Source organism: Tenrec ecaudatus, chromosome 4 (genome assembly GCF_050624435.1).
Source record: "Tenrec ecaudatus isolate mTenEca1 chromosome 4, mTenEca1.hap1, whole genome shotgun sequence".
Taxonomy (NCBI): Eukaryota; Metazoa; Chordata; class Mammalia; order Afrosoricida; family Tenrecidae; genus Tenrec; species Tenrec ecaudatus.
This window is the reverse complement of record NC_134533.1, coordinates 31,943,295-31,951,595: the sequence shown is the minus strand read 5'-3', so window position 1 is coordinate 31,951,595 and position 8,301 is coordinate 31,943,295.

Below are 8,301 nucleotides of genomic sequence, written 5' to 3'. Positions count from 1 at the left end.
TCCATCTGTGGGAATTCATTTGTGACATGAATCTCTTAAGGGGATGGACCAACGTTCCTGAGGAACATGCAGTTTTCCAAGAAGCTCCACAAGAAAGACCTGAAGTACATGCAGGCCAACAATGCTGAGGCAATGGATGCTCAGGCCAAAGCTACCAAGGATCTTGTAAAGCCCAACAAAGTAAAAACTAAGATCCCAATGAACTTCAACCAAAAAATTCAGCCTAATGCTCTACCTTGCCTATCCCTAACTTTGCAAGCAGGCTTGGACATGTATTGCCAATGGTTTTAGGATATCCCAGGCAGAGTTCAAAGCCAAGGCTCAAAGTAAGGTCAATGCCTCAGTCAAGGCCTTAATTCAGGTGAAAGCCCCCAAAGGTTTCCAGGTTACCACAAATGCTCTATAGTAGAGTTCATTATCTGAAGATATGAAGGATTGATGTGACCCCTGTGTGCCCTCTGCATGGTGCTGGTGTCACCCTGTGCTATTTATACAAATAAACTTGAGGCAGGAGGAAAAATTTTTGGATGAAATTCTGGTCGGCAACACTACAAGTGCTATGATCGTTTTATAAAGAACTGGAATCAACTCGATGGCAGTGAGTTTGGTTTTGGAGTTTATGATTGCTTTATTATTATTAATTATGGCCTCCTTTTCATGAACATTGAAGGGCCCCTAATAGTCCCCTAATAGTCATGAAGGAGGGTAATGTTCTTAAAGGGTTTTCTAAAGTGTCCTACGTTTCCTGTGTAGCTGTTCCATTAATTAGGTCACATCACTGCTTTATTATTATTATTTTGATTCCTATTAGCACTGTGTGTGTATGAACATGAGTTATAATTACAGTGATCTCAGAAGGTAGCAAAGAGACTTCTAAAAGGCTATCTATCAACTAAGGGACTGTTTCTAGTTTGCTTTTCAAAAGATGTCTAGAACCGGTTGTTTCCGTAAACTGTGGAAATAATGAACTAAACCAAATTCATACCTTATTCCGTAAAGCATTTTTAACCATCTGGAAGCCAATTTGGAAGGTCTTGTTAGTGTGACCAATTCATCTTTCTGGGATTAGGTTACTTCAAAAAGGGCACCACTTACCTGCCATTGCACGTTGTCAGGCGCTAAGGAGCTGGCTCCGACTCACAGCCACTCTATGTACAAGAAGAAGAAAACCTCACCTTGTCCTGAGCCAACCTCAGAACTGCTCTTCTGCGTAAGCCTGTATAAGTCTGTCTTGTAGAGAGCATTCACCTTTTTTGCTGCCTCTCCACTTTACCAAGCCTGATGTTCTCCTGTAGGGAGAAGCCTCTCCTAATAAAATATCCAAAATGAGACACAGTCTTGAAATCCTGGCTTCTAAAGAGCATTCTGGCTGTACTTCTTCCAAGAGATATTTGTTTGTTCATTGGGCAGTTAATAGTACCTTTAATAGTGCTTTTAATATCCTTCATCAATACCACAGAGTTCTTCCTTATTCAATATCCGAGTTTCTCATCCATATGAAGGGAGTGAAACTATCATGTCTAGGGCAGGAGTATCTTAGACCTTAAATAACACTTATCTTTTCAACATTTGCATGAATATGAAGGAATCACCTACAGCTCTATGTCCTGCAGTCTCCAGTAACTGAGTGGCTGAAGTTTCCGCGCTAAGGCAGTAGGGAAAATCCCCAACGGTGAGGTTTAACGAATGCTCTAGTAAGCCTGTGGCTTCAGTTGTCTTTTAGATTGTTTGTTTTCAATGGAGGCTCCTGGCACAGTCCTCAGACTCCTGGGCAACAAGTCAAAAATCCAAACTGTAATTAGGAGACCTGAAAGCAAAAATGCTAATTAATCTTTCTTGTAGTAGGATGTTAGTTCTTTGGTCATATTTGAGGAGCTGGATGTGGATGTGTTTGGTCAAGAAAGGTGAAATAGCCATATACATTCTGCAATAACCCCACAGCCTTAGAAAACCTCCTGACTAAATCTTGGTAAGAGGAAAAGGCTAAGCTGAGATAGCCTATTTTTTGTGGGGTCTCTAGTGGTTCTCTTCGCTCATATTATATGCTACAGCTACTTAACTGAAGATTGGACATGTTCTTCATTTAGGTCATTTGACCTCCCTGATTAAATGTCTTAAAGACACACTTTTTTTGGTAAGGTATTCCTGCTGACAGTTATGAACGTTCCTCAGCTCAGAAAATTATCACTATATTTTAACAATAAAGGTTTTTTTTGTTTATTTGTGATGCAACTATACACAAAGAGGGATCAGTGTTTGGTTTTGTCGCATCAGGGTGATGAAGGTTGTATAGAGAATGAGTTTGGTCTAGTTTTATAAATCCCAAGCCTTGATGTTAGAAAATGCCTCTTCATGGTGGAGCAAATTTGCTCAGCAGGGTTTTCCTAACCCAGTGTCTTTATTAGGCAGTGGGGGAGGGCACAGGCAAATGAGGCCTAGGCAGCACTAATAGAGGGGTGGCTCCATTTGTGCTACCACCCCCCAGCTCTACGGGTGAGTCATCTCTGAAGCAGTGGTATCAGAGAGGCTTCAGATCTCTGTTTGAAGCGTCAGAGGCCAGGACGAAAGACAGCAGAGACTGTGATAGAGATTATGGGGCAGAACAATAGAAACTTTCCTCTAGATTATTAGAGAGAGACAGAGTGACACATGGGTGGCAGTTTGCAGAACCAGAAGTCAAGGGACCTTTTGGCGAGAGATGTAGCTGCTGGCCGAGGAGAGGCATTGCTGTGGGCCAATGGCTATATCCTTCCTGTCTAATGACCCTGACTTGTGGGGATCTATTATTTTCCTAACAGACTCCCACGAGTATGGAGCTATTCTTTGCGGCCATTGCCACAGATTACCAAATGTGGCATAGAAGCAGAGTCTGTGCGAGGAATGGTTAGTGTCAGTGCAGGTAAGCAATCATGGAGCACAGAGGCAGGTCTGACCCCTGCCTTTTGGCAATAGGGAAGCCACAGGATTCCAGAGATGCCCTGCTCCATGGCTTGTACTGTACTCTTGCCAAAATTTCTTTTTCTATTTTTAATTACCGCTGAGAGCAGACACCTAGTGGTCCAAGCTTGTGCAATGACTGCAGGGACCCAGGTATTATGTAATACTATCATGCATCCACACACAAGCTTGAGAGAAGGGGTGGAGAGTAATTTCTTGCCAACCTTGGGGAAAAATATTGTCACAAAGCCTGAGTCCAGTGTATGGGGGCGTGGGGGTGGGTGGTGGTAGGATTCATGGCTGGCACCTAGTGGGAAAGTCAAGAGGAAATTTTTCTGAGGAGCCAGAAATGAAGTCTAAAGACCCGCTCAACTTAAAAAAAAAAGTTTTTTATAATAGCTGGGCTGAGCATGAGAGTGCAAGGCACGTCAGCACTGTGTTACTCCCAGCCTTCTGTCATCTTCATGTACAAGGAGGAGGTGAATAAACTCTTTAATATACACACCCTATACACCAGCCACATGAACATTCGTTTCAGAAACAACATCTCGGGAAGTATTCAGGGAAAGCCATGGCGGCTCGCTCCTCTCACCACTGATGCCCAGGCAAGGCACCGGAAAACCAGCACCGCCATCTGTTGTTGCCAGGCTTCTCACCACCACGCTTGACTATTTTATCCAGTGGTTTCAAGTTGTCGAACTTGTGGAGAGCATACAAACTCATGACCACTATTCCACCAGGGTACGTTTTCTAGAAGACTAGGTGGCCAAAAATAAATACTGGACTAAATGAATAAGCAAACCTTTTCAGTCATATTAATGTGAAGAACTAATTCTACCTATACTTTGAAGGGAAAAATATCCTGGAATAGGCCCAAATAATCCATGATAAGACCCTTGTAGGTGTAGGCAATGACTTGGGAATCAATAAGAGACACCAAATAGTGTGCCGGAGCCAGCACTGGGTGTCAGAATATAGTCATCACTGAATTTAGGCAAGGGGTGCAGGAGAAGTTGAGTGGCACTGCCTGCTCGACAGGGAAAAGGCTTGAGGGTAGACATTCGGGAGAGAGTTTTTGATTTCTGTTTAAGAAATCAGTGAAGGATTTTATGTAGGTTTATCATAAACTGTTTCATGGAGATAGCACCTGGATGTTTCCCATGCCTAGCATAGATCTCTTGACATATTGCTACATGGGGAAAAAGGCTCAAAGATCTGCTGTTTGGAATTCTACAGTCTGAAGACAATCTGTTATATGCCTTAAGAGTCACTAGCCCTGACATTTGGGTTCACTCTAATAGAAATGAAAACTTTTTATCAAGTGAATGATTTCCAAGCAGAATTCACTTAGTAGTGGTAGGTTAGGTTTCGGACACGTGATCAGGTGTAAATGAACATATGCTCCCCCATTATTGGATGATTTGTATGAAGGTTAAATTACTTGATGAATTGCATGAATATTAAGCTTTCCTTTTATTTTTTAGTTAGTCTTTCTGCTCTATTATAATTTTCAGTTGGTTATAAACTGTGGAACACTAATCACAAAAACAGCTACTTTCTATTTTCTTTCAAAATTCCAGTGAGTTTTTTCTTGTTTCATAAGCTCATTCCAGCAGAACATTAGTGTGTAGTAGGAAAGACAAATGAGAGCTATGGTGATGACATGAAAGACAACTGCACAAAGGGGGTGACTATGAGAGCAGGAAGGAATGAAAAGTTATGAAACACATCGAGATTGAATTGGTAAGTATTCACTTAAGCAATCACACTGGGAAGCAAAGAACCAATTGTATCGAATTAAGTAAGCAGTTTTATAACTTATGGTGTTCTAAATCATAAGCAAGTCCCATTTGTAGGCATAATTTTCTGAATTAGTGGCATGGGGCTAAATATACATCTATATATTTGTATATAAAGGATTTTGGTCTCATGTTTGTTTTGCTTTCGTTGGTGGTAAAGGATTTTCAAATGAAGGTAATGGGCGGCCGTTATAGAAGTAATTTTTAAAATGCTCTCTCCAGAGCAGCTTCAAAAGATGTACTTTTCCTAACAAATTGTCTCTTGGTCCCACAAAAGCCTGGTCAAAGATGATGCTTTGCTTCTCGTGTTTAATGTTCATTCCTATGCAATGGGTAATTCAGCTATGACAGATCCAAATTCTTTGAAATCTATCTGGTCTGTTAGTGCAATTTCAGGCTGAACAACATGTTGAGTAATCATACCCAGGCAGTATCTAATATGAATCTAAATAATTGAAGCAATTTGCCCAGTATTTATTTATTGCCTCATATTCCATGTATGCAATTATAGTGAATTCTGGAAATCAAGGAAAGTGCAAAGGGAAATTAATTAATGTGTATCTTTTACGTTTATATATATCATGACACTGAACTCATGTTGTCATTATTTCATCTTTTCAAGGCAGTTCAAAGATGTTCATTGCTTTGTCATGTGGGGGGGTCCCATGATGTAGCTGTGATTCAATTGCGAGATCCCACACAGAACTAGAATTAAGTTTTATTTGTTATGCAGTACTGGGGCCATTCTATATGTTATGTCATTTAATTACATAATGAGGTTTTGTATTGCTATACTAAAGGGAATGGAATCATTATCAAATAAACTGCCCACCCTCACAAGCTCTTTTTAGGGAAAGTAGTGACTTCAAATATTCTAATAAGAAGAACGATTGGGCTAAATCATGGATTTCCTTTTTTGGTTCTTTTCTTAATTTCTCTCATCTATTAACATTGTGCAACACTCAATTCCATCTGAAACGTCCAATAAATTCTGTCAGAGAGATGAGTCTAAGGCTCTCAATCAAGTCTCAATTGGAAGTGTGGAACTGCTGGAATATGCCAACATGTTGAAGGTAGTTTCAGTGATAGTTCACAATCATGGATAGTACTTGAGAGTAATTTATTGTTAATCAATTAGACTTTCCCTGCAACATTTATGCCTCCCTTCTTTTTGCTGAGAATTTATAGCAACTTGAGGCAATACATTCTGATTTTATTCATTACCTTTTAATTGCAATTCTTACCATATATGTAACCAAACACACTAATGGACATTTTGAATTCAGGTAGGCGACGTAAAGAAAGACAAGAGCCACAGAACCATCCTAAGGAAGCAGCCTTAAACGTGGGTAAATGTAAGGGGAAATACAAACCTGCATATCCACCTGGGTGTGCAAGCTGGGGTTAGCACGGCCTGTGCACCAGAGGCTAAGAGCCATTGCTTTCACCCTCCGTCTAGTCCTCAGATTTAAGCACAGGGTCCCGGCGGTGGGCTGGGAATAAGGAGCAGTGGTGTCTCAGGGGTATTAGAGCCAGGCATTTCTATTTTCTACAGCTTAGTACTTTTACCATGACAGACGTCTGGGTCTGGGATGAGTTACAGGCTTATCTTATAACCACCTTATCCTCAAGCCATGGTACAATGATGTGAACTTAAGCAATATGGTTTTTCTATCCACAGTTTTTAATCCCCACTACATGATAGGATGGGGATATTCAAATAAGGTGCCCAGTCCTCTAAACAAAGTAGGTGGTTAATTTTACTACTCCCCTGAGTAAAGCAAATCATTTCACAAAAAGGAAGGGAGGATGCCACAGCATTAAGAAAGAAGAACCATCAATGGAATGCACGCAGGTCTCCATGTGAATTGCTGGTGGCAGCAGAGGCACCGGAGGAAGAGAAGATAATGCAGTGGATTTCCCATCCAACAGAGTAAACTTGTGGGTTTTCAGGCAGGAGCCAGCCTTGAAGAATGGGGTTCCACCTGGGCATCTATCAGAGCTAAAGGAACGTTAACTTTTAACGCTTGCTTGAGCGAGGGCAGAGGAAATGAAAATCCAGAAAAAGATTAATTATCTCGCATAATTGAGAAAAGGCACCAATGTGGATAAGATGGCTATATCCTGAATGTTTCTGATCCTGACTTGGAGCAACTTACTGCCTTCCCAAGTGATACCCAATAATCCGGAGTTCCATTTGGTGTGAGTTATGTGTGCCCATTGCAATGGACTGTCAGTCCCAGCAGAGAAGTAGAGGATCCTGGGAGGAATGGTGGATGTCTGAAGAAGGTAAAATAGAGGATGCTGGGACGTCTGATCTCTTCCTCATAGAAATCAGCCTTTGGCTGCTGTGGAGTTAGATTACCCTCACGCCCACCCCCACCACCAATAAAGCTGGAGCATGTCAGCTACGACCCACAAACCATTTCTTCCCACAGTTTTTAGCTGCCTTCTAGAACGTCACACTGCAGGAAGGATGAGCATCCCTATCTGGAACACATTTTCCAGACTCTGAACCGCTCTCTATTTTCAGACAGGCCAGCACACTGGAAAATGATAGCAGAATATAGACTTTCCAAATGTGTCACCCATTCTCTGACTGAATTGGTCTCTGCTGTAGATAGAGATTTGGGGCAGGGCCTGTGCTTTCAGGGGCACCGAAGCAGGTAGGTGAGGACTATGCCTTTGAGAATGTAAAAAGGAGGGAGGACTGTACATCCCCAGAAGTCTGAGTTGAGTACCACATTCAATTTTACCATGACATTTTACTTATAAAGCACAATGCTAAACAATACTATTAAGACTTTCAAGACAAGGACAGCAGATCATTAATTCAAGCACCGGAGTCTCCAGAGCACGCTGCACTGGGTTTCTGCTCTTAACCAAACACCCAAACCACTGCCATCGAATCATTCCAACTTCTAATGGTCCCATGTGGGGCTTTTGAGGCTTCTAATCTTTATAGAAGTATATCGTCTCATCTTTATTTCCTGGAGTCGGTGGGTTTGACCCACCAACCTAGCTGTTAGCAAGTGAGCAGTTCTGTGCTTATTGGACAGCCACACCAGGAATCCTGCAGGTCACACTTCTTTACAGTCCGTTTCTGCTATCGATCAAGTAGTAGCAGAAGGCTCACGTGTCTGAAAAAGTCATCACGTCGTTTGTAGCAAATGTGAGGGATCTAGGGCTGAGAGTCCAGAAAACACGGCCCTCTATTGCGATCTCTAAATGGGTCATCAATAAGTCAGTCATATTCATACTTCTTTTATTTTGTCTAGCACAATTTTTGGTACAAGAATAGAGTTTCTAGGGCTAGTCAGCTCTCGATGTAAATGTGATTGCCTTTTGCAGTTTAAATCCTCTGCAATTAATGATATCAGGCAATTGATTAAGCAATAAGATTTTCTTTGCATGACTACAAAATCCAAGAGGTATTCCAGAAATTCATGAGATGTCAATTTAAGATTCTATGTCTGATTTGTTTTGTATCATTCTGATGGTCGGGCACATGAACCAGAGAATAGCATAATAGAATTATGAGGAGTACTACGAAAATATTTCAATG